The following is a 26,842-nucleotide window of genomic DNA, read 5'->3' on the forward strand; positions in this document are numbered from 1 at the left end:
AGGTTGGTCCGGACCGCTTCATCCAACAATACCGCCGAATCAAAATAAGATGTTGGTGGTAAGTAGTATGACGATCACCGCCCACAACTCTTTGTGTTCTATTCGTGCATATCATCTACGCATAGACTTGGCTCAGATGCCACTGTTGGGTAACGTAGCATGCAATTTCAAAAAAATTCCTACGCTCATGCAAGATCTATCTAGGAGATGCATATAAACGAGGGAGGGAGAGTGTGTCCACGTACCCTCGTAGACCGAAAGCGGAAGCGATAGCTTAACACGGTTGATGTAGTCGAATGTCTTCTCGATTCAACCAATCAAGCACCGAACGTACGACACCTTCGAGTTCTGCACACGTTCGGCTCGATGACGTCCCTCGAACTCTTGATCCAGCAGAGGGTCAAAGGAGTAGATGAGTTCCGTCAGCACGACGGCGTGGTGATGGTGATGGTGATGTGATCCGTGCAGAGCTTCGCCTAAGCACTACGACAATATGACCGGAGGAGTAAACAGTGGAGGGGGCACCAGACACGGCCAAGAATCAATTGATCTGCCTAGAGGTGCCCCCGCCCCTGTATATAAAGGAGGGAGAGGGGAGGAGGCCGGCCCTAGGGCGCACACCATGGGGGGAGTTCTACTAGGACTCCTAGTCCTAGTCGGCCCCTTCCTTCTAATGGAGGGGAAAGGGGAAGGAGAGGGAGAGGGAGAAGGAAAGGGGGCCCACGCCCCCTCCCCTTGTCCAAATCCGACTCCTCATGGGGGGGGTGCCACCTCCTTGTGGCCTGCCTTGTCTCCCCCCTATGGCCCATAAGGCCCATTACTTCCCCCCATAAGGCCCATTACTTCCCCTGGGGGGTTCCGGTAACCCCTCGATATTCCAATAATTCCCGAAACACTCCGGAACCATTCCGGTGTCCGAATACCACCTTACAATATATCAATATTTACCTCTCGACCATTTCGAGACTCCTCGTCATGTCCGTGATCTCATCCGAGACTCCGAACAAACTTCGGTCACCAAAACACATAACTCATATAATACATATCGTCATCGAGTGCGGACCCTACGGGTTTGAGATCTATGTAGAGATGACTAAGACACCTCTCTGGTCAATAACCAATAGCGGAACCTGGATGCTCATATTGGTTCCCATATATTATACGAAGATCTTTATCGGTCGAACCGCAATGTCAACATATGTTATTCCTTTTGTCATAGGTATGTTACTTGACCGAGATTCAATCGTCGGTATCTTCATACCTAGTTCAATCTCGTTACCGGAAAGTCTCTTTACTCGTTCGGTAATGCATCATCCCGCAACTAACTCATTAATCACATTGATTGCAAGGCTTCATATGATGTGCACTACCGAGAGGGCCCAAAGATACTTCTCTGATACTCGGAGTGACAATTCCTAATCTAGATCTATGCCAGCCCAACAAACACCTTCGGATATACCTGTAGAGCATCTTTATAATCACCTAGTTACGTTTTGACGTTTGATAGCAGTAGCACACAAGGTATTCCTCCGGTGTCTGGGAGTTGCATAATATCATAGTCAGAGGAATGTGTATTTGACATGAAGAAAGCAGTAGCAATAAAACTGAACGATCATTATGCTAAGCTAACGGATGGGTCTTGTCCATCACATCATTCCACTGATGATGTGATCCCGTTCATCAAATGACAAATCATGTCCATGGCTAGGAAACTTAACCATCTTTGATCAACGAGCTAGTCTAGTAGAGGCATACTAGGGACACAGTGTTTTGTCTATGTATTCACACATGTATCAAGTTTTCGGTTAATACAATTCTAGCATGAATAATAAACATTTATCATGATATAAGGAAATATAAACAACAACTTTATTATTGCCTCTGGGGCATATTTCCTTCACCACAATTGTTGATTATTCTGTGATGCTCCGATAACCGTCCCTTCCTCTAGAGCAAGCCCTCTGTTCGAGTCACCTCCTGATATTGGCTGGCTGGGACGTCCACTGCTAGTTCTGTGCCATGGTTCAGATTTACACCAACGTCATGTAACACGGGCCAAGAAAAAAGGTTAGACGGCTCCGTCCCATCCCGAGTTGAATGCTCCACCCGCTTTATGATTCGGTCCCACCGTATGCTCCTGTGCATTCTCGTATTTGCTGTAAATTAACATTTTCCAGTGCCTAGCCATCTCCCATCGACCCACCAATTCCATATCCCGAGACCTAACGCAGCGGATCAGATACCCGGAGCATCTGTGCTCGACCGTCAAAATGCCATGCTCAAGGAACCACATATCTTTCTTCTTCTTCAGGAGTAGCAACTCTTTATGACAATTGGCCCAAGTGAAAAGGAAAACTGCAGTTGAGGTCCGTATTGACAGCACATCCAATGGCTCAGACAGACTAGGTAACTCGAACAGACAGTTAGAAACTATCAACTTGATAGGGCCTGGTTTAAGTTCGGTTTTTAAATTATTTAAAAATAAAGAAAAACAAAAACAAAATGAAAAAATAGGGGGGTCCCACCCCGCACATGGGCCGCCCAAAAGGGTACCGGGGCGGGGTCTTAGTGACGCGCACCGCTTGCAATAGGAAGTTCCAGGTTAGTTTTCTTCATAGTTTTAAATAGCGGGCTATACCGAAGCTATAGCCCGCTATAGCCTTTTCAGTCTAATGTTTTAAATAGCGGGTTATAAAAAATAGCGGTGAGCGTTCAAATCTGCTATAGTGGACTTGTAAGTGATTCGTATTCTTGTGTATGTCTCTGTTTGGGTTAGCCAAATGGACTTGCATAGAATGCTCAGGAAGCACATATCTTTTTCTTTCTGATGTAGTTGCCCGACAATTGGCCCAACCTCCCAAGTAAAAAAAGAACCAGCGGTTGGAGGTTCGAGTTGACAGCACATCTAACGGCTCAGATAAGCGAGGTCACTAGAATGGACGGTTGGAAACTGTCAACATGATAGGGCTTGGATTAGCTTCAGTTTTACTGTCTCAGAAAATGAAGGACGATTATTTGGAACTCCCTCCGTCCCAGAATAAGTGTCTCAACTTTATACTAGCTCTAATACAAATTTGTACTAAGTTTAAAACACTTATTTTGAGACGGCGGGAGTATGAAATAAGCTGAAGTAATTAATATATTGATAATCGGGATTGTATAAAACAGTGATTTTTTTTGGCTGCCTCACGTGTCGTTATGGCAGCGTTTACGCAGTACAGTACACACATGGCACATCACAAGTTCACAACAGAGAGCTCATGAAAGCAGACTCCATGCGTGCCACATCAAGCCGCCGCAGCGAGCTTCATCTCCTCCTTGATGGCAGCGGCGAGCTGGTCGTAGGCCTCCTCCCAGGCCGCCTTCATCTCCAGCGTCCACATCTCCGGGACGGCGCCCTGGATGGTGTCCAGCAGCGCCGTCTTCACCACCTCGAAGTGCGCGTCGGCGACGCCGGCCCTGACGTGGGTAGCGCCGAGACGCCGGAGCGTGGCCTCCCTCACCTTGACGTCGCCGGTCTTGCGCAGCTGCGTGGCCGACTCGCAGGCCATGACGAAGACGGTCACGGCGTGCGCCTTGAGCTTCGGGTGGCTCTGGAGGGGCGCGTCCTCGCCGGCGTCGCGCAGGAACGGGAACATCGGCTTGGCCGCCGGCGCGATCTCGAAGATCCTGAGAAATGCAAGGCGTTAATCGGTCCAGTGAATGATGACCGGACACATGATGCATGACAGCATGAGCAATGCAAGTGAAAGGACACCTGAGGAAGAACTTGAGAGCGATGGATTCGGAGTCCGGCTTCATGGCTTTCCATGAGCGCAGGACCAGCTCCTCCTGCGCCTCGCTGAACGCCATTTGATTCTCTCTGCCTCGGCGTGTTTCTTAATCTGCTTCGTTCCTTGGTGCGTGTGGTCGATCGTGTCTAAAGGTACGAGTTCTGATGATGGTTTATATAGGCAAGGCTGGGTGGCTCTCTGCTGGCTCGATGTGATACTGATAGTACTATTATTTTGTACTCCTACCAGATAGATGGCCCTTGGGTGCGTGAGCGGGCAGAGACTTCTGACGAAGCAAAAGCCAGCTCCCTGACTGATGATACGTCGGAGACTTTTGGCCGATCTTCCACGTCCTGCCCGGATCTCAAAATTCAAATCCGTTTTCCTTTCTTCCACTACTGCTATCCTTCTTTTCGGAGATTCTACGTGGGCCAGTTGAACAAACTTATTTCTCCTTCTCATCAAACAAAAGATTACAGTGCGTCTGTACATGCACAAAATGATGATATACTTTTTTTAAAGAAAAATCAGTGAGAAATGTAACCGCCCGTGCTCGTGGGACGGATGCACTCTCTTCGGGCACTGAAACGATATCTTCCTATATACTAGCAGTGGATGGATGGATGGATGCATCAAACGGCAGTACATGTATGAACATTTGTGCGTACTGTACCTGAGGAAGAACTTGAGCGCGATGGCGGCGGAGTCCCCCTTCATGGCGTCCCACGCGCTCAGCACCAGCGCCTCCTGCTCCTTGCTGAAGGTGCTCGCCTCCTCCGATGGCTTCTCTGTCAGCGCACCAACAGCCACGACAGACGAAGGCTTCACACCGAGGCGCGTAAACAGCCGGCCCAAGAGGATCGCGCAGCCCAATAGAAGATTCGCTGGGCCAGAATGGGCCCGTTGAGCCCGCTCGCCTTCGGCTCGCTACTTAACCCCGATGGAGATGAGGGGAATCGGCATCCAGTGGGACCAGGAACGAACGGCGGTCTCTCTCTCTCTCTCTCTCTCTCTCTCTCTCTCTCTCTCTCCCTCTCCTCACCTACCTATCTTCCCCTTCCTCAAGACAGAGACTCGATTGTAATTCGAATTCCGGCCTGTAATCGTAAGCTACGAGTAGATCGACCTGGTACCTAACATCGTGGTATCAGAGACCAACACCACCCTCTCCGCCGCGTCGATCTGGAAACCCGTCGGCGCGTCCAAGCGCGGCAAGCTTTCGTCGCCGCCATGGATCCAACACTCAAGGAGTATCCCGACAAGCTCCATCAGGACGCCAAGGCCGACTCCGCCCACGTCCTCAAGCAGCTGCAGGCGCAGTCCTCGCAGATCGACGATCTCCTTCACTGGAAGCCAGATCTCGAGGCGCGTTTCGCGAAGCTGGAGTCCACAGTCACGACGCTACGAGCGATCGCACCGCCGAGTGGAGCGGCGATCCCTCAACATCTTCCTCCCCTGCTTCCAGCGCGGGGAGACCTCCACGGGCCCGATGGCCGCGGCGACGTCGACCACACTGGAGGGGGCTCGTCAGTGACCCGCGAGTCGCTGGCGGCACCTCCGGTCACGGGTACGCCCTCTCTTCCGATCGCGCCGGCTCCTGTACCTCCCCTGTCCTCTTCCATCCTGACCAACTTGGGCCAACCACCATCCATGAATTTCCCGATGTTCACCGGTGAAAATCCACAGCTCTGGAAAACTCTATGCGAGCAATACTTCCAGATGTTCACGATCCCCGACACCTATCGCGTTCCCATGGCCACCCTAAATTTCTCTGGTCCCGCGGGCATCTGGCTACAATCCGTACAGAAAAAGCTAACCGGACTGGATTGGGAGTCCTTCACCACCCTCCTCTGCACCCGATTTGGTCGCGACAAACACCAAATGCTCCTTCGCCAATTCTACGCGGTCAAACAAACTACCACAGTAGCAGATTTTATCGAACGATTCGAGACTCTGATGAATCATCTTATATCTTATTCAGAGTCCACTCACCCGTATTTTTTCCTGACTCGTTTTGTGGAGGGACTGCGACCGGATATCCGTGCGGTGGTGCTCGTGCAACGCCCACCGGACCTGGACACGGCGTGCTCGCTGGCCCTACTTCAGGAGGAAGTGGCCGACGGTGATCACTCGTTCGGGCGCCTCTCCAATGCTTCCCGAGGCCACGGTCACACCGGGCGATCGACACCGCCATCCTTCTTCAGTCGCCCGGCTACGCCAACCATGATCTCTGAAGATCGCCGCGGAACTGACGCAACTCGCGCGACACCTGAAGCCAGCAAGGTCGCCACTCTTCGCGCATTTCGCCGCGCGAAGGGGCTCTGATTCAAGTGTGGCGAACGGTGGGGGAAGGACCATACGTGCCCGCCCACGGTGCAAATGCACATCGTGGAAGAGTTGCTCGCCATGTTTCCCCAAGAAGATGTGCAATCTGAATCGCCACCAGCCTCACCAATATCTGACGAGGAGAACCTCTGCACTTTGTCCCGTCAGGCTGAAGATGGCTGGTCAGACCCAGGGGTACTACAGCTGCACGCCTGGCTCCAAGGACATGAGATCCTGCTGCTCGTCGACTCCGGTAGCTCTACATCCTTCGTCGACAGCTCTCTAGCAGCAAAACTCACCGGAGCCAAGCCACTGCCGCGCCCATGCCGCGTCCGTGTCGCCAATGGCAACACCATCCCCTGTACCACCTACATTCCAGAGTGTTAGTGGACAACCCAAGGGCATGATTTCAAGATCCTCAAACTGGGCTCGTATGATGCAATTCTCGGGATGGATTGGTTAAGGCAGCACAGCCCCATGAACATCGACTGGATCGAGCAATTCTTAACAGTTACAACTCCAGCCTGCCAACTGACGCTATCTGCTACTGCTTCAGACCAAACCCAATGCTCTATGATCTCCGCACCAGAGCTCCTCAAGGCTTGCAAGCAAGGATCGGTAGCACACATTGTCCACCTCAACGCTCTCGACAGCTCCAACACTACTGATTCTCCTATTCCTGTGGAGATCTTGCGCCTGCTGGAATAGTTCACAGATGTTTTTGAGGACCCGTGGACCTTGCCACCTCGCCGCGATTGCGACCATCGCATTCCTCTGATGGCCGGTGCGCAGCCTGTCAACTCCAGACCATACAGATACAAACCTGAATTGAAGACAGAAATCGAACGTCAGGTTCAGGAAATGCTCGATGCAGGAATCATTCAGAAAAGTTCCAGCCCCTTCTCATCCCCAGCACTGTTAGTCAAGAAGAAGGATGGTACATGGCGCTTGTGCGTTGATTACCATCGCCTCAACTCAATGACCGTGGTTGCCAAATTCCCAGTACCAATCATAGATGAGCTCCTTGATGAACTGGAAGGTGCAAAGTGATTCTCGAAGCTCGACTTACGCGCTGGATTTCATCAGATAAGGATGGCGGAAGGCGAAGAGTAGAAGACGGCCTTCCAAACACACTCAGGGCATTGGGAATACCGTGTCATGCCTTTCGGAGTAGCGGGAGGCCGGGCCACTTTCAACGGAGGCATGCACACCACCCTGCGCCCAGTCATGCGCAAATGTGTCGTCTCATTCTTCGATGACATCCTCATCTTCAGCAAAACCCTGTCAGAACATATCCAACACATCGTGCGCGTGCTTCAGCTGCTCAGAGACGACCACTGGCAAGTCAAACAATCCAAATGCTCCTTCGCGCAGCGCCAGATCGCTTACCTGGGGCATGTGATCGATGAACGTGGCGTCTCCACAGATCCCAGCAAGGTCTTGATAATCAAGCAGTGGCCTATTCCTCAGTGTGCCAAGGATGTGCGCAGTTTCCTCGGCCTCGCTGGATATTATCGGAAGTTTGTGCAACACTTTGGGATCATTGCAAGACCCCTGTTCACCCTACTCAAGAAAAACCACCAGTTTGTTTGGACAAATGACACGCAACAAGCGTTTGACACTCTGAAACTGAAGCTCACAACAGCACCCATGCTGCAACTTCCTGATTTCAGCAAGAAGTTCGTGATCGACACCGATGCTTGCGCTCACGGTGTTGGTGCTGTCCTTCAGCAAGATGGGCACCCGATCGCCTACATGAGCAAGCCGCTCGCCCCCAAGAACCGCGGCCTTTCCACATATGAGAAAGAATGCATGGCCATTCTCATGGCCGTCGAGCAATGGCGCCCTTACCTGCACAACGATGAATTCATCATCCGTACATATCAAAGATGCCTCGAGCACCTCGATGATCAACACCTGTCCACCCCGTGGCAACAGATGGCGTTCACCAAACTGCTCAGGATGCGCTATAAAATCTGTTACCGCTCCAGATCTTCTAACACAACTGCAGACGCGCTCTCACGCTGTTCCCCTGATGAGCTCGTTGCGGCAGTGTCTGTCTGTACCCCGGCTTGGCTGGACGACATCGTGGCAAGCTACAGCACAAATCCACAAGTTCAGAAGATCTTGGAAGACTTGTCCAAACGCCTGGACCCCAAAGGACGTTTCTCCACGCGCGATGGCCTACTCTACTTCCGCGATCGGCTATGGCTGGGCGGCTCTCCTGCCTTGCAACAACGGATGCTCTGCGCATTCCACGACAGCACCATGGGTGGCCACTCCGGCGTGCCAGTCACTTATCGCCGTCTACGTCGCCTGTTCGCCTGGCCCAAGATGAAAGAACACACTCGTCAGTACGTCCAGTCGTGCTCAGTCTGCCAGCAAGCAAAACCAGAGCGCGTTCGCTACCCAGGACTTCTCGAACCTCTGTCGGTGCCAGACCGCGCCTGGAAGGTGGTCACCATGGATTTCATCGACAGTCTCCCTACTTTAGGCAAGTACAACTGCATACTCGTCGTTGTCGACAAATTCACCCACTATAGTCATTTCCTCTCTCTGAGCCATCCATTCACGGCGGCCAAGGTCGCGCACGCCTACTTGGAGAACATTTACAAACTCCATGGGCTTCCGGAGGCAATTGTGTCGGACATAGACCCAGTTTTCACAAGCAAGTTCTGGCAAGAGTTGTTCAAGATCATCGGATCAGAGCTCAACATGAGTACGCCGTACCATCCCCAGACCGACGGGCAGTCCGAACGAGTCAACCAGTGCGTGGAGATCTACTTACGGTGCTTCACGCATGCCTGTCCAAGCAAATGGCACCAGTACCTCGCACTCGCAGAATTCTGGTACAACTCTTCCTTTCATTCTTCCTTGGGCACCTCACCTTTTGTTGCACTGTATGGGCATGAACCACGTCATTGGGGCATCGAGGCGGCCTCCACTTGCTCCATTCCCTCGCTCAAGGACTGGCTCGAGGAGCGCAAGCATATGCAACAGGTGCTGGCCGAGCACCTCCACCGGGCGCGCAACATCATGAAGACGCAGGCCGACAAGAAGCGCACTGATCGCTCCTTCGTCGTCGGGGATGCGGTCTTCGTCAAGCTTCAACCCTACGTGCAGACGACGGTGGCGCACCGCGCAAACCACAAGCTCTACTTCCGCTACTTCGGACCCTTCAAGATCATCCGCGTCGTCAACCCCGTCGCGTACGAACTGGACCTTCCTGCCGGCGCCAAGGTCCACCCCGTCTTCCACGTATCTCAACTACGACGAGCACTCTCCAACAACACGACGGTGGAAGACAAGCTGCCCACCCCTCCGGAGGAACCACTGTCGCCGGTGGCGATCATCGTCACACGCTGGCGCAACACCCCCCAAGGCCGGCGCGAGCAAGTTCTCGTGCGCTGGTCCGACCCTTCCGTCCTCGACGCCACCTGGGAAGACGCCAAGTCCATGCGCGAGCGCTTCCCGACTCTGCTGGCTTGGGGGCAAGCCAGCTCTCAAGGAGGAGGGGATGTCAGCGCACCAACAGCCACGACAGACGAAGCCTTCACACCGAGGCGCGTAAACAGCCGGCCCAAGAGGATCGCGCAGCCCAACAGAAGATTCGCTGGGCCAGAATGGGCCCGTTGAGCCCGCTCGCCTTCGGCTCGCTACTTAACCCCGATGGAGATGAGGGGAATCGGCATCCAGTGGGATCAGGAACGAACGACGGTCTCTCTCTCTCTCTCTCTCCCTCTCCTCACCTACCTATCTTCCCCTTCCTCAAGACAGAGACTCGATTGTAATTCGAATTCCGGCCTGTAATCGTAAGCTACGAGTAGATCGACCTGGTACCTAACATTCTCCGTCGTTGCAGCCTGCTCCTCGCTGAAGCTGGCCGTCCCCACCATCGGCTCCTCCGATGGCCTCTCCATCGTTGCAGCCCGCTCCTCGCCGTTGCTGCTCATGTCTGTCCGCTCGGCAATATGGCGTCAGGAAGGGAAGCACACAACTCGAAAAGTTTCGCCTGCCCTGTCCAGTGGTGGTGCGGGGTGGCACGACATGATGTAGCTAGCTGGGTCGGTAGCGGCCAAGGAGCAGGATGGTGCGACGTTGATCCATGAAACGCTCACGATCACGTACGGTCACCGTGATGGGCTTCATTCCGGCCGTTAACGGGAGCGGCAAAGAAGAATCTTCAGGTCCAGCCGGGGGGCTATATAGTAGACACAGCCTGTCGGAATTTCCTGAGTGCTCCTCTTCGGCGTCTTCAGCCGAAATCACTAATTAAGAAGTAGTCCCTCCATTCCTAATATAAGTCTTCGTAGAGATTCTACTATGAACTACATACGGATGTATATAGATGCATTTTAGAGTGTAGATTTACTCATTTTGCTCCGTATGTGGTCCATAATGAAATCCCTCCAAAGACTTATATTTAGGAACGGAGGGAGTACTCATTTCAAAGAACACTCCACTTATCTAGGTCGTGACAAGTGGCGCACATGCAGCGTGCAACTTGTCGAAATGGAGTTTTTCCTTTTTCCGTAGATTCATTTATTCAAAACGTTTTATCTCCCAAACCGTGCGTCTAAATTTCGAACCGTTTTCACCATTGGATTCCTTGCGTCGAGATCTTCAAAACTAGATCCCATGTTGATAGGTTTTAACGAATTTTTTTCAAAAAAAACTAGACGAAAAAACCGGACGAAAAAACCGGGCGAAAAAACCGAACCGGGAGCACGGTTTTTTCTCTTTCCAAAAGAGACACGCCCCTGCCTCTCACAAATCACAATCATGCCTCTCGTGAAAGGAAAACCGTAACTCTCGTGGAAGGAAAAAAATAGAAAACGCGTTTTTTTTTCGTTTCCGAGAAGCACGGCCGTGACTCTCGTGAAAGCACAACCGTGCCTCTCCCAAAAGCAAAACCGTGACTCTCGCTAAAGAAAAAAAAACAGAAAACGCGTTTTGTTTTTCCCTTCCCAAGAGACACGGCCGTGACTCTCGTGAAAGGAAAAAAACAAAAAACACGTTTGTTTTTCCTTTTCTGAGAGGCACGGCCGTGACTCTCGCGAAAGCACAACCGTGCCTCTCGCGGAAGCAAAACTGTGACTCTCGGGAAAGGAAAAAAAAAACAGAAAACACGTTTCTTCACGCAAAAAAAAAATTCCAATTTTTTTCCATCGAAAAGCTAAGAAAGACCGGGGAAAACCAAAACATCGAAAAAACTCGTTTAAAAAACCGAAAACACGGGTGGAAAAATAAAAAAAATCTGAAGAGAGCGTCCAGAGCGCGACACGTGGCGAATGGCTGAGAGCGCGCTAAGTGGCGTTGATCGTTGCGAGGCTCTCGAAGGAGCACTCGTTAACTAGTTACTCTCGCCTTCAGCGCCGCTTAGGCAAGCTGGCGCTCGAAGGCAAGCGGGAATGGGCCGGCCTAGCGTCGCTCGCTAAATTTTTTTGCGAAAAAAACGCTAGGTAGAATATTACAAGTTGTGGGAATCGAACCTGCATGCCACCACAGAATCATTTGACGGAATAACCACTGCGACTCAACAACTCGGATGTTATTAATGCAAAAAAACAAGCTATCTGACCCTTGTTTCAGTCCAAGTATAATTTTTATGAAAAAAATATGAAAAAGATTTCACAAATTTGTAAAAAGTTCATCACTTTTGAAAAAAATTCAAGGATTTAAAAACAGTTCATCGATTTTGATTAAAAAAAGTTCATGAATCTGAAAAGAGTTCGACAAATTTAAAAAAGTTCATCAATTTCGATCAAAAAGTTCAAGGATTAAAAAAAAGTTCATTTGATGAAAAAAGTTCACAAATTGAAAAGTATTCCCCGAATTTTAAAAAAAATTCATCAATTTCAATCAAAAAGTTCACGGATTTAAAAATAGTTCATCGATTTTGATGAAAAAAGTTCACAAATTTGAAAATAGTTCACCGATTTTTGGAAAAAAAGTTCAGCAATTCCGATAAATAGTTCACTAATTTGAAAAAAAGTTCACGGATTTTCAAATAAAGTTCACGAATTCAAAAACTTGATCAATTTTGAATAAAAAGTTCACGAAATGGAAAAAAGTTCACTAGATTTGTTTTTAAAAAAAACATGCATTTAAGAAAAAGAAAATTAGAAGGAACAAGAAATAAGAAAAATAGAAAATAAACAAGAGAAGAAAAGATGATGCAATAAACGAAAAAAGGATCTCACAAATCACACCATTGTTTTTTCTTCTGAACATCAGTACAGACACAAGCGCTCATATACACGCGCATACACTCATCCCTATGAATGCAGACACGCACACTCTATCCCTATAAGCACATCCGAAAGACTGAGCCGGCATATCATCTTGAAATTTACAAAGCCATCGTAGGCACCTCGTCATCGACGGGAACGTCTCCTCCCACTAAATGCACATTGCCGAAAATCCTGAAATAAATCCAGAAATAAATGCGAGCACTAGGATTTGAACCCTGGTGGGCTGGGGATACCACAGTCCCTCTAACCATCCAATCACAGGTTGGTTCGCAAATCACACCAGTGTTGTTGTGCAGTTGGCTACCGTCGCTAATATTAAACGAGGAGGTGGCAAGGTCGAGAGTTCGATTCTCACTCGTGCGCCCTTTTTTGCAGTTTGAAACAAAAAAAAAGGGATCAATGGGCCGGCCCATCGCGCAGGGAGGGGTGTGCGCCCGTTTGGGAAAACGCCTAATTCGGGCGCTTAAGGTGCCGAATAGGGTTTGGCGAATTTCCTAACGGACGCTCACTGCGTCGAGTTGTCCAGGCTTCGCATAGAGGCGAGCGACAAGCGTTCAAGCTGGGCCGGCCCAATTACAAGAGTCCGGTTTTGGGAAGGCTCCTGAACGTTTTTGGAACCATCCAGAAGGTTCTTAAACCGGGATTTCACTGGTTTTTTCTGTTTGCTTTTTCTTTGTTGTTTTTTCTAAAAAAATCATTTTCTTTCATTGTTTTCCTTTTTTTATTTTTCAATTTCTTTTTTTATCTTTTATTTCTTTTTGTTCTTAAGAATTTTAAATTATTTTCTAAAATTGTAAAAATGTTCAGAAGTTCGACAATGTTCTTTTTTTTTACCGTGAACAGTAGGAAAGGCTCCTACTATGTTAATATATTAATAAAATAGTACACTGTACAATGGAGTATTTACATGGTGGGTGTCTTAGCCACTTTGTGGCAAGAAAGAAGGAATGCTAACTAGGTGGACTATTAAAGAGAGCTTACAAAGTTGAGAACCAAAGGCCTATGTGGCTCTTTAACCCTGTGCTGAAGTAGCTCAAAGTCCCTCTTGAATCTGTCAAGCCAGGACCGAAAAGAGGGGGCTATAGCTCTAAAATGTTTATTGTTCCTCTCCTTCCAGATGCTCCAGGCCGCCACGATGAATTTTTCTAAGAACAAAGGTGATGGATGGCCATTCTTTTGATCCTCAATAGCTTGCAGACGGCCGGGGAAAGGCTCCCAGCTGATATCAAGTTTGTCCCAACATTGTTTGCTGAAGGAGCAGGTGAAGATCATATGTTCAACAGTTTTCTCGATGTTCTGACCGCAGAGGAGGCAATTGTGATCGTCTCCAATGTTGTAGTGCCTTCTTTTGAGCATATTGCGCGTGTTGAGCCTATCATGAAATAGTAGCCAAGCAAACACTTTTAATTTCATCGTGCATTTTGATTTCCAAATCCAACCGAAGGCTTGGTGGGAGTGGACATCCCTGAAGAAGAAACAGTAGTAATCCGTAGACTTGAAACTCATTTTGCCTCAGGTGTAGTGCCACACATCCAATGTTGTCGTCGATGGTTGTATTGCTGCAGCAATGTTCTGCATGTGTCTGACCTCTGCATGGGCTTGGGGGGTCAGAGGAAGGTGGAACGTTTCTCCCAGCGACGTGATCCCCAAGAAATCTTTGACTGAGACGTTTTCGTTCAAAAGAGTGGGAGAAAAGCACGTGGATGTGAGTCTTGACGAAGCTGATCGAATCAAAGATCTTTCTAGAACAGAGTATTTGAGAATATCACGCCACCAAAAGGATCCAACAGGATCAGAAGCATGTGGTATCTTCTCAGCATAGTATGAGTCCTAAGTCAGTTGCACCCAAGGAATATCCATCTTATTGTAGAATTTGTGCAGAAATTTGAGGAGTAAAGCTTCGAATATAGGAGGACTATGAATTCAATAATGTTCTTGTTATTATTTTTTGTTCACAAATTCATAAAATGTTCTCATGTTATTAAATATGTTCAGTTTTCAAAAAAAAGTCAATAGGTTTACAAAAAGTTCACATTTCAAATTATGTTTGGGAGTTTCAAAATCTACCCATTTCAAAATTTCATTCAAAAAACTGATCATGTTTTCAAATTTTGTTGCGAGTTTCCATAAATGTTTCAATTTAAAGAAATTTTCACAAATTGCAAAAAATGTTGATGTTTCAATTTTTGTTTGGGAGTTTCAAAAAATGTACGCAAGTTTTAAAAACTGTTCATGTGTTCAAGTTTTATTAGGGAGTTTCAAAAAATGTTCCCAGTTTTCGAAAATGTTTGAGTATCCAAAATTTATTTTCAAATTTGAAAAAAATTCGGGTTTTCAAAAAAAACTTTCACGTTTTATATTTTTGGGAGATATTAGAAAAATGTTCCTGTTTCCATAAATTGTTTGCATTTTTCGAATTGTTGAGTGTTTTCAAATTTTGCACAATTTCTAAAAGTGTTCACTGTTTCATACAACCTTTCACGTTTTCCTCAAAAATAGCATTTCCGTACATTTTTTTAAAAAGGAACATATTCTTGGAACTTCTGAACAAAATGAAAAAATCAGGAACAATCTTTTAATTTCATATTTTTTTTAAAAAAATCGAATAAATTTTGAAATTCAGCAGACAAAATGTTTGTATACTTGAAAAAATGTTCATATTTCAAAAAATGTTCATAAATTCAAAAAAAATCCTGTTTCAAAATATGTTCTTAGTTTTTAGAAAATGTCCGCCTTTCAAAATATGTTCATAACTTCAAAAAATGTTCCGCTTTTCAATTTTTGTTCACAATTTCCATTAATGGTCATAATGTTCCCTTTTTCTATATTTTGTTCAGGGTTTCAATTTTATGTTCACAGATGCAATGTTCGTGTTTGTCAAAAAAATGAAACTAAAAAAATGTTCCTATTTTTCAAAATTTGTTCACAAATGCACGCATACTTTCCATTTTGAAATTTGGTTACAAATCCGAAAATTGGGCAATTTTTCAATACTTGTTCGTGTTTTGAAAATTGTTCAGAATTTCTTTTATAAATATTCAGGAAAAGAGATTTTTTTATCTGTCAAATTATTAGTGCTAAAAGATTTCGCGTTGCCTATTGAACCGTAGTGCCGATCAGCTCCGGTGGTAAGGTACGCGCTGGGTCGCGAGTTCGATTCCTGGGCGAAGGTAACATTTTTTTGCGTTTTATTTTTCCACCACTGGCTACTCCTGCGTGAGCCGGCCTAGACGATCGCTTGGCTACTCCTGCGTGAGCCGGCCTAGACGATCGCTACCTTGTGTGAAGCCCCGCCAATCTACCGCAGAATGCAGCAGATAGGAGGTCCCCCAGCCTGTCCCCTAGCCTGGATTCGTGATGGGCTGCCCACTTCTCTTTCACACAGAAAAAAAATCTTGTTTTAGAAAAAAAACTTTTTGAATGATAAACAAACAATGTTTTTAGGGGATATTCACATTTGTGCCCCTAGTTGGGTCACGTGGCGAACCGTGATTGGTCAGAACCGTGCCGGAAGGGCAAAAACACAAGGCGAGTGAAGTGAGCTAGGCAAAACCGCAATTATTGGAAAAATAGGGGCAAATCAGTCGAGCGTGACCCAACTAGAGGCACAAATACAATTAATCCTTTTAGATAATACCCCATTTGTAAAGTAGTGACCTCAAACGTCTTACGAAAGTCTATAGAGGGAGTAGAAGAGTAACTCTTCATAAAAGGAATATGACATGGACACAAAAACATTACAAAGGGCATATTGTTAAGCCATCACCTATTTTGGAACATAAATTCATTGGAATGTTTTGCTCCAACCAGGGGCGAAGCTAAAAACTAAATCCTATGGGGTCAGTTCTATAGGTCCGGTGACAAAAAGTTGAAAGTTATCAGATCAAATTTATTGAAGAATTTTGAAAAATCGCTGGTGTCAGCTGACACGAGTGTCTGTTCTGGAGCTTCATCCCTGGATCCAACTTGTTGATGCCCTCCTTCATTGCCGCATGATTGTCTCTTCGCTGCAACATTGACCAACATCATAATGAGTTAATAGGAAAAAGCAGAGCCTGCAATGGATTAGAAATATTCTTCTTATATAAAATAACATCATTATGGCGAAGCCAAATGGACCAACACAAAACACTAACACTAACGCCAACATAAAATAGCTGATTTAAGTGCTCACGGGGTCCCATTAAGCCGATTGTCAAATATATGAGATATAGATGTACCAATGTTTAAATTTGGTAGAAACTAGGGTTCTACCGGGTCTAGGTCGGAGGTTATAGGGGAAGGAGGGAGCTGGTCGTGGACGAACACGCGGACGCCGGCGGCTGGGCGCCGTCATGCACGAGGAGGCGGCGGCTGAGAGGGAGATGGCGCAGGGTAGGAGGTGGCTAGGGTTAGGTCTCTCAGCTCCCTAAGGAAGCCGAGCAAATATGATTGCTTCTCGCTTGATTAGATTGATACATCTCCTCTCCTTATATAGAGAGGTTTACTTGACTCCTAAGCAAACGATAAGATAATCGGGTTAAGCCCCTAATAACGATAAGATAACTTGGGCCACAACCCACTGGGCTAAGCCCCTAATATGACGGTCATAACACTTCTCCCCGTCTGCACAAACAACTCGTCCTCGAGCTGTAAGGTGGGGAAGCGCTAGCTGAACTCCTTGAGGTGATCAACCAGCGTCAAACACCTTCACGACAGCTGGGGCGGTCAGGTCGACGGCGACGATGTCCTCCTCAATGTAGTCTGCAGCCTCCAGGTAGAAGAGTCGCGGGCAGACGTGGCCGGGCGTGTAGGGCTCGTCGCAGTTGAAGCACAATCCTTGGTGGCATCGCTCGAGTAGCTCGACCGAGGTGAGCCGGCGGAACGGGCGCGCCGCGGTTGCGGCGAGGGATGCCGCGGAATCCTGAGCAGGCCGACCCTACGCGGGAACATCTGGTTCGGGTAGCGGCCCGGGACGGTGATGCCTGCTGCATGGCCACCGCGCGGCGCTCGAACGCGCGGGAGTAGTACATGGCCGTCTGGAGGTCCAGGGGTCCCTGCAGCTCGACGTCCACGCGGATATGATCTGGCAGACCGCCGATGAAGAGTTCGGCGCGCTAGTGAGCCGTCACGCCGGACGCATGGCACGCCAGGGCCTGAAGGCGGTCGGTGTAGTCTTGCACCGTAGAGGTGAAGGGAAGGCGGCCCAACTCTGCCAGGCGGCTCCCGCGGATCGGCGGCCCAAAACGAAGGAGGCACAGCTCATGGAAGCGCTCCCTGTTGGGGAACGTAGCAGAAATTCAAAATTTTCTACGCATCACCAAGATAAATCTATGGATATTCTAGCAACAAGAGAGGTAGATGATGAGCATCTTCATACCTTTGAAGATCGCTAAGCGGAAGCGTTACAAGATGATGGAGTCGTACTCGCCGCGATTCAAATCGCGGAAGATCCGATCTAGCGTCGAATGGACGGCGCCTCCGCGTTCAACACACTGAAAGTGCGTTATGTCGACTAGAGGGGGGGGGGGTGAATAGGCGATTTTTATGAATTCTTCACTGAGGAATTTGCCGGTGAGGAAATTCCTAAGCGAAGAACTATTAGCAGCGGAATAAGTACTCAGAAGTAAGCATAACAGAATACAAGCATGGTCATCATGATGAAATGAAGACTAGCACAGAGTACAGAAAGCGTAATCATAGGATAACACAAGATGAAGACAAACAGACTGAAGAAATTGAACTGAGGAAATTGAGAAAGTCTTCAGTCAAAGTCTTCAAACACAGATATGAACAAACACTCAACACAGTAATGAGGAAATGAAAGGGTTGAGAAAATAGAACCAGTTAGGTTGGTGAAGACAATGATTTGGTAGACCAGTTCCAACTATTGTCTCAGTTGTACATCTGGTTGGAGCGGCTAAGTATTTAAACTCGAGGACACGCAGTCCCGGACACCCAGTCTCTGAGCACGCAGCTCAGGACACCCAGTCCTCACCGTATTCTCCTTGAACTAAGATCACGCAGATCTCGTCCAATCACTCGTGGTAAGTCTTCAGGCGACTTCCAAACCTTCACAGACTTGGTCACTCGGCAATCCACAATTCCTCTTGGATGCTCTAGACCTTGACGCCTAACCGTCTGGAAGAAGCACAGTCTTCAAAGGTAACAAGCGTCGGATCCACGCAGGATCAATTTCTTCAGTGATGCTCGATCACTTTGGGTTTGGAGGTGTTTGGGTTTTTGGGATTTTCCTCACTCGATGATTTTCGCTCAAAGTCCTCGGAGGATGGGTTGCTCTCAAATGACAAGTGTCAAGTTCTCTCGGAGCAGCCAACCAGCTAGTGGTTGTAGGGGGCGGCTATTTATAGCCTAGGGAGCAGCCCGACATGATAAGACATAAATGCCCCTCAATGATATGACCGTTAGGTGGATAAGATATTTTGGGACAGCTGGCGCGCAGCACAGCAACGGTCGGAAATTTGACTCTCAAATTCCTCAAGGCTATCATGTTCCTCACTGTGTAGGCAATCTGCACTGGCGAATTCCTAACTCCTCAGTCAGAGCAAATTCATCAGCGACCAGAAGAACTTCGTCTCTGTCACTGAAGAAAGTGACTGAACTGTATGAGATTTCCAAAGGCTTCACTCGAAGGGATTGGTAGGTGTAGGATTTTGAGTTGAGCATCACATGGAAATTTTTCCTTAGTATTTCCTCGACCCCCTTTAACAGTACGGTGTTTCCTATGACTCAAGAAATAGAAAATGAAACTACGAAAACAAAAGTCTTCACGCTTCATGTTCCACAAATGAATACCAAGTCTTCAAGGTCACACCAATTTCTTCATTTTCAAAGTCTTCAGAAAGTCTTCAGAATATCAAAGTCTTCAGTTGAAGAACTTCATTTTTAGGGGTCGACTTTCTCTGTAAATATCAAACTCCTCATAGACTTATAGACCTGTGTACACTCACAAACGCATTAGTCCCTTAACCTATAAGTCTTCAATACACCAAAATCACTAAGGGGCACTAGATGCACTTACAGTCTCCCCCTTTTTGGTGATTGATGACAACATAGGTTCAGTTTTCAACGGGGATAAACATATGAAGTGTATACACTGATATTGAGGAATTTGATTACAAGATATAGTAGAACTCCCCCTGAAGATGTGCATAGTGAGGAATTTGGTTTTGAGGCAATGCACATTTGAAGAGTTGAATCATGGAGATCTCCCCCTATATCTTGTAATTCATACACGCATTTGATATATAATATGAAGAACTTGAAATGCATGATGAAATATGGTGCCTGATGAGATTCAACATGCGTGCAATGTTATTAACGAGGAATAAGCATGCAAATCATAATGCAACAAAAGTATCAGCGCACCATCGGGTTTAAGATTACAACTCGATCCAAATAAAAGTTTCTGAAGAACGAGAGTTGTAACTTAAAAAAATGCCCTTAATATAAACCCGCTTGAAGACTAACTCAGATTTCTCCCCCTTTGTCATCAAATGACCAAAAGGATTGAAACTGAGGACTAACGCCCCTGAAGAATATCAAGTTGATGGAGGAGCGCCAGCGTAGTAGGGGTTGTTTGTTGTAGCAGGGCCTGCCGCAGTGTCGTCCAAATCTTCATACTCATCAGTCTCGCGTGATGAAGAATAGGAGCTGGCCACCAAGGAAGGAACTTTGACCTTCTTGAATTTCTTCGGTGGAGGTGCAGACCAGTCAAATTCTTCCTTGAGACCCATTTTCTTCAGATCTGCAGCGCTGTAGACATGAGAGAGAACAACCCAGGTACGGTTGAAGGTTTCATGGAGGTAGTATTGGTTTTTCTTCACTGCATTGTGTGTTGAGGTCATGTTGTGAAGAATTGAACCAAACTGACGCTTTACCCAGTTATAATTGCGATCAACCTTCTGATGAAGACTGAGGAGTAACTCACGATCAGTCATCACCCTGGGTGCTGTGGCTTGAGGATTTTGCTTGGCTGAGGTATTTGCGGCAGAGTCATGTGTGGCAGAATCGTCATTGGTAGAGTAAGATGCAGCCTTGCGAAATTGACCATCCAATGGACGAATGCCTTCATCAATCACAGCAGCGGCCTTGCCTTTATCATCAGCTGATGAAACTGTCCGTTTGAGGACTTCAATGGGAGGCAAGTAGCTACCGTGGTTCAGAGTGTCAGCTTTGTAATTCAGTGAAGATCTTGCCCTGATGAATCTCATAATCCAAGGAGCATAGGGCTTCAGCTCGAATGGTGACATAGCAATATTGGCCAGAGTCCTCATGAAGAAATCATGGAAGTTGACGGGAACGCCATGAATGATGTTGAAAAGTATATTCTTCATGATGCCAACGACTTCTTCATCATTTGAGTCGTGGCCTTTGATAGGACTCATTGTCTTCGTCAGAATTCGATAGATAGTCCTAGGCACATAGAGTAATTCCTTGACGAGGAATTTGGTTCGTGGGGCCTGCCTTGGCTTCAAAGGCTTCATCAGTACTTGCATATAGTGATCTGACAGTTCTGGTTCATTGTAGATGCAACGAGCACCATCAAGTGGAGGACTGAGAGGAAGGACACGAAGCAATTCAGTTGCTGGTGCCTTGTAGTGAGTGTTTTCAGACATCCAGTCCAACACCCATGAGTTCACGTCATTAGCGTCTCCGGTGATGTGCAAAGTTGCATAGAATTAAAGAATGAGTTCTTCATTCCAGTCACAGATATCAATGCAGAAATTCAGAAGTCCTGCGTCGTGAAGAACACTGAGGACTGGCTCAAAACCGGGTAGAGATTCCATGTCCACATGAGGAATATGTGCATGATCGAAGACTTTGTCTTTGGTGAAAAGCACTGAGGAATAGAAATTGGCTTGGCTGGTAGTCCAGAAACGCCTCTTCCTTATGCGAGCAGAATCATATGGATTATAGTCTGTGAAGAATACGTGCTCGGCAAAGAAAGCTTCAGCCTTGAACTTTTGTTTGCTTGAGAACGGATCATTTGGCTTTGGCAGAGGGGTGTCAGTGAGTTGCATTACTACCTCAGGAATCGCGAGCTCAGGTTCTTCAGGCTGAGGAATTTCTTGTTCCTCAATAGGTGCAGTCTAAGGATCAGCAGCATCAGGTTCATCAGCACTAGTGGCTGGAATTTCTTCATGGACAGATGTCGTGGGATGAGTTTCTTCAGAGCCCATTTGAACTATTGGTGCAGGGGACTGAGGTATCTGTTGGAGTGGGGTGAATAGTGGAGAATTTGGATGTTGACTTTCCCAAAAGTCATCGTTCATCACAGGTGTGGTGCAGCCAATATCCACATCTTCATCTTCAATTTCCTCAACACCAGCCTCTTCAGCTGTGAACTGAGGCATAGGTGAGGAAATGATTGGTGTTGAAGGGATTGCGTCCACTTGAATTTCTTCATCAATCTGCTCTGACGAAGCAGCAGAATGATTTTCTTCATCAGATCCGCTTGGAATCTTATAGTCTTCTCCAAAAGGAACAAGGTCCTTTGATGGCATGGAGGAAATCGGAACAACATCAATTGGATTTTCGAGTGAGCTGGTCATTGGCTTCATTTTCTTCGCAGCCGAAGAATTTGACGCAGCTGATGCCTTCCTTTTCTTCACTGCAGCTCGCTCTGCAGCCTTGGTCTTCTTCACATCGAATGCACATGGAAGAATTGTAGTTGGTGTAGGTGCAGATGGAGCTGAGGAATCTGGTTGATTTTCTTCAGGCGCAACTGATGCAGTTGCCCTGACCACTTCAGTTTCTTCAGGCGCACCACTAGTGGATGCCCTGGCAATTTCTTCAGCGGCTGGAATTTCTTCACCAGCCCTGGAACGAGCTTGTTCATCAGCAGGCTGAAAGTCATCAGCGGTGCTGGCATGTTCTTCATCAGGCTGAGCAGAGTCTGCAGCCTGAAGATTTTCTTATTGCGATGGGGCTGCAGCATTCGTGAATTTCTTCGTCAGATTGACGAATCTCACTTTAGCTCCCTGCCAATCAGCATAGTAAGCATCAAAGTCTTTGCTAAGGGCTTGAATTTCAGATTGAGCCTGGAGAAGTTCCTCAGGTGTCATTCTGACAACGTTTTTCTTCAGGAGCTTCTCCTTTCTGTATTGAGATTTCTTGATCTCTCTTGCCTTCTCAAACTTCCATTTCTCTTTAGTGATGAAATGGGACAACATATGATTCTGTCCAGGAGTCAGATGAAAATCAGGCATTGGTGTGTTCGGATCCTTGTGCCAGAGATCAATGTAATCGAGGATTTTCCTCGGATCCAACAGCAGTGGCACAGATGTGCCTTTGGCTCTAGCGGCCTTCACCTGTCTGTCTCTGATGATTTCTGCGAGTTCTTCATCAGACGCTTCATCATCAGAAGGCACATGGAATACAACCTGTTTCTTCTTTGGACTTGGCCGAGGACCTCGTCCAGCTGTTACTTTGGTCTTCATCAGTGCCCGGCCATATGATGAAATTGGTGCAGCTGAGGAACTTGCTGAGACACCAGATGCAATCGAGAAACCAGCAGTCCTTTGACATGTAGCCAGATGCACAAGAGCTGAGGACTTTGAAGGAGCTATTGAGGACTTTGGTGGAGCTGTGGCAGTGTGAGGAATTTTCCGTGAGGGCATTGCTGAGGAACTTGGCCGTGAGGGCGCTATTGGTGAAGCACTTGGCTTACGAGCAGGCTTCTTTGGCATGGATTTCCTCAGTTTGACCGAGGCCTCAGCAGCAGCAGCAGTGGCAGAATCCTCATTGAATTTCTTCACTGCCTCCTTGGCCTGTCTTGCCAATTTTGCTTGGCGCTTAGCCCATTCTTCAGGAAAGTCCTCACCACGTTTGATGCTTGTGGGGTTAGCTACTTGGCCAGGTGCCAATGGAGCTCTTGGGCATGGAGGATTGAGGGCGAATTTCTTCATGTACTTTGGAGTTACATATCTGTATTCCCTCCATTCCCTTGGCCATCTCCGTTCAATCTTCTGAATGCGCACCTTGCGCTGATTTTTATTTTCTTTGCCAAATTTTGCTTCATCAGGTGTGCAATAGTCAGCATAAATTTCCTCAGGGATTTCAAAAGCAGTCATAACCTCAGGTTTCTTTCCTCCTTTCTGCGGCTTCTTACCGTCTACCATATTCTTCAGTTGAGGAATTTGAACAATCGAGTTTTCTGAAGAAGTATGCAGTTTTTCTTCGAGGAATGCTGCAAATGAGTTAAGTTGATGAGAACCTAGTGATTCAGCAGCAGACATGAGTACCTGTGAACAGAGTACAGGTGCGAGGAATTTGGAGAGGTCATATGCGTTCTCAGAAGGTTTTTTTTCCGAAAAGAACAAGTTTTGAGGAATTTGACCAGATGAGCCTTGAGGAATTTCACTAAGCGTTCTTTGTCTTAGGTTCCAGAGTTGTACAGATTGAAAATCCACACAATTGAGGAATCTTGAAGAAAAATGATGCTTAGAAAAACTAGTCAAGAGCATATAACGTGTGAGGTGTTCATGTGTGTGAAGATTTAAAGAATAAACACCTTTGAAGATTTTCAGGAAAGCTTGAGAATCAAGGCGAGTAATAAAAGTAACTTTTAATTACCCAAAGTGAAGAACACGACGAACTGAGAAGAACAGATGAGAAGTTCGTCAGGTTAGATCTTCCTTGCCCTAACTTGGTAGAGGAAGACAGCTACGGCGGCGGCGGAGTGAAGATTTCCGCGGTCGGCGCGAGTACGACGGCGACGAGGTCGAGGCAGCGAAGCTCTTCCTCACTGGCGACGATGGAGTAGCGGCGGCGCTAGGGTTTGAGGATCTCGAGCGAGAGAGAGAACGGTCGAGTGGAGTAAATGAAGTGAGGAAGGGGAGAGGGGTATTTATAGACACGGTGAAAAAACTGTTCACCCGAAGATTTAGGACGAACGTGCCCCTGCCCTTTCTCCTTCACGCGACAGGTGTCACCCACGTACTGTGTAGTGTAGATCGTGTACGATAGTGGGTGAATAGAATAATGCATCGTGGGATGCGGAACAGTTTGTGCGGCAAAACCGAAAATTTGGATAAGATTTGTTTTAAAGTTTCGTTCGCAATTTCTTCAGCTGACAAGGACACAGTGAAGATTTTGAACGAGTTTCAAATAGAACGCACATGAAGAATTTGTGAATAGATTGGGTTGAGTATAGCATCGAGGGGGAAGGGTCCGATCACATTCACTTAGCAGAAGAAGCAACTTGAAGAATTAGCTATAAGTGAATGCTGTAGAGGACATAAACTTATATATATATAGCCAATGAAGAAAAACAAGGAAACAGTGAAGATTTTGAAAAAGTTGAAGAGTTTGAAAAACTGAAGAATTTCAAAACTAAGGAAAAACTCAAATTGAAGATTTTCAACTTTTTGTGGTGGCGTGACCCACCGTATAAGAATGATGATTTCAGACACCGCATACAATTGTCGTAGGGTTCTGAGAATCAAATTCTTCATTAATTTCTTCACACTTAGAGTGTTATTCTTCATTGATTGAAGAAAAACGTTTCTTCATGTGTTGCACATCTAAGTCATCAATTTTGCATAAGTGTTAGGATGAGTGTCCTTTTCAAAGAACATTCGAAGACTCTAAGATATTTAGCTCACACCGCAACTTGCTAAATCTCTTCTCATCCAAGGGCTTAGTGAAGATATCAGCTAGCTGTTCTTCAGTCTTCACGTGCTCGATGGAGATGTCGCCCTTCAACACATGATCACGAAGAAAATGATGACGAATCTGAATGTGCTTAGTCTTCGAGTGCTGAACTGGGTTGTGAGCAATCTTGATGGCACTCTCATTGTCGCAGAGGAGAGGCACATTCTTCACGCTGATGCCATAGTCCTTGAGTGTTTGCTTCATCCAAAGCAGTTGAGCACAGCAAGAGCCAGCAGCAATGTATTCAGCTTCCGCAGTGGACAGTGATACGCAGTTCTGTTTCTTCGAGGACCAACAGACCAAAGATCGTCCAAGGAAATGACAAGTGCCAGAAGTTGACTTGCGGTCCACACGATCACCAGCATAGTCAGAGTCAGAATATCCAATGAGATCAAAAGCAGAGCCCTTGGGGTACCATAATCCTAGTGTTGTTGTGTGAGCTAGATATAGAAGAATATGCTTCACAGCCTTATGGTGTGATTCCTTCGGTGCAGCTTGAAATCGGGCACACATGCAAACACTAAGCATTATATCTGGCCTAGATGCACATAAGTACAGTAAAGAACCAATCATGGAGCGGTATACCTTGTGATCGAAGTCAATACCATTTTCATCAGTGCATAGATGGCCATTTGTGGGCATAGGAATTTTGACGCCTTTGCAATCTTGCATGCCGAATTTCCTCAGTACATCTTTGAGGTATTTCTCCTGAGATATGAATATGCCATTGCGCTGTTGACGAATTTGAAGACCTAAGAAGAATTTCAACTCTCCCATCATAGACATTTGATATTCTTCACTCATCATATATGCAAATTCATCACTATAACGTTGGTTAGTACAGCCAAAGATAATATCATCAACATATATTTGGCACACAAACAGTTCACCATCATAAGATTTAGTAAAGAGAGTAGGGTCGAGTGAACCGGGTGTGAAGCCATTCTTCACGAAGAATTCCTTCAATGTATCATACCACGCCCGAGGGGCTTGCTTGAGGCCATAGAGGGCCTTATTGAGTCTGAAGACTTTGTCAGGATTCTTTGGATCTTCAAAACCTGGGGGTTGAGCAACATATACTTCTTCCTCAAGCTTACCATTGAGGAATGCACTTTTCACATCCATTTGATATAAGATGATATCATGATGGTTAGCATAAGCAAGTAATATGCGAATAGCCTCAAGTCTAGCAACAGGTGCAAAAGTTTCATCGAAATCAATTCCTTCAACCTGTGTGTAGCCTTGAGCTACCAGTCGTGCCTTATTCCTCACCACAAGGCCATTTTCATCTTGCTTGTTGCGGTAGATCCACTTTGTGCCAATGATATTATGCTTGCAAGGATCTGGACGTTTGACCAGTTCCCAGACATTGTTGAGCTCGAACTGATGTAATTCTTCTTGCATAGCCTGAATCCACTCCGGCTCCAGAAATGCTTCATCTACCTTAGTGGGCTCTGTGGTAGAGACAAAAGCATAGTGCCCACAAAAGTTAGATAAATGTGAAGCTTTTGAGCGTGTGAGAGGACCTGGCGCTTCAATGTCATCGATGATCTTGTCAACTTGTACTTCTTTTGCAACGCGGGGATGAGCTGGCTGTCGCTAAGGAATTTGATCAACATTTTCTTCAGCACCATTTTCTTCAGCATTATCTTCAGGTGCATCAGCTCGACGTTCTTCACGTACTGGAACGAATTCTTCAGCAAATTCTTTAGTAGGAATGACATCCTCAGTTGCCTTGAACTTGATAGAATCCTCAGGTGCTGGTTCATCTAACACAGAAGGTAGGTGCTCTCTTTGCGAGCCATTAGTTTCATCGAACCGCACATCTACAGT

General features: G+C 46.8%; 1 pseudogene; it reads right to left on the bottom strand.

The window, feature by feature from the left end:
• Nucleotides 1–3,121: 3,121 nt before the first annotated feature.
• LOC119309848 lies at nucleotides 3,122–10,018 on the bottom strand (annotated as a pseudogene).
• Nucleotides 10,019–26,842: the final 16,824 nt, after the last annotated feature.

The sequence above is a fragment of the Triticum dicoccoides genome, chromosome 1B, assembly GCF_002162155.2.
Source record: "Triticum dicoccoides isolate Atlit2015 ecotype Zavitan chromosome 1B, WEW_v2.0, whole genome shotgun sequence".
Lineage (NCBI taxonomy): Eukaryota > Viridiplantae > Streptophyta > Magnoliopsida > Poales > Poaceae > Triticum > Triticum dicoccoides.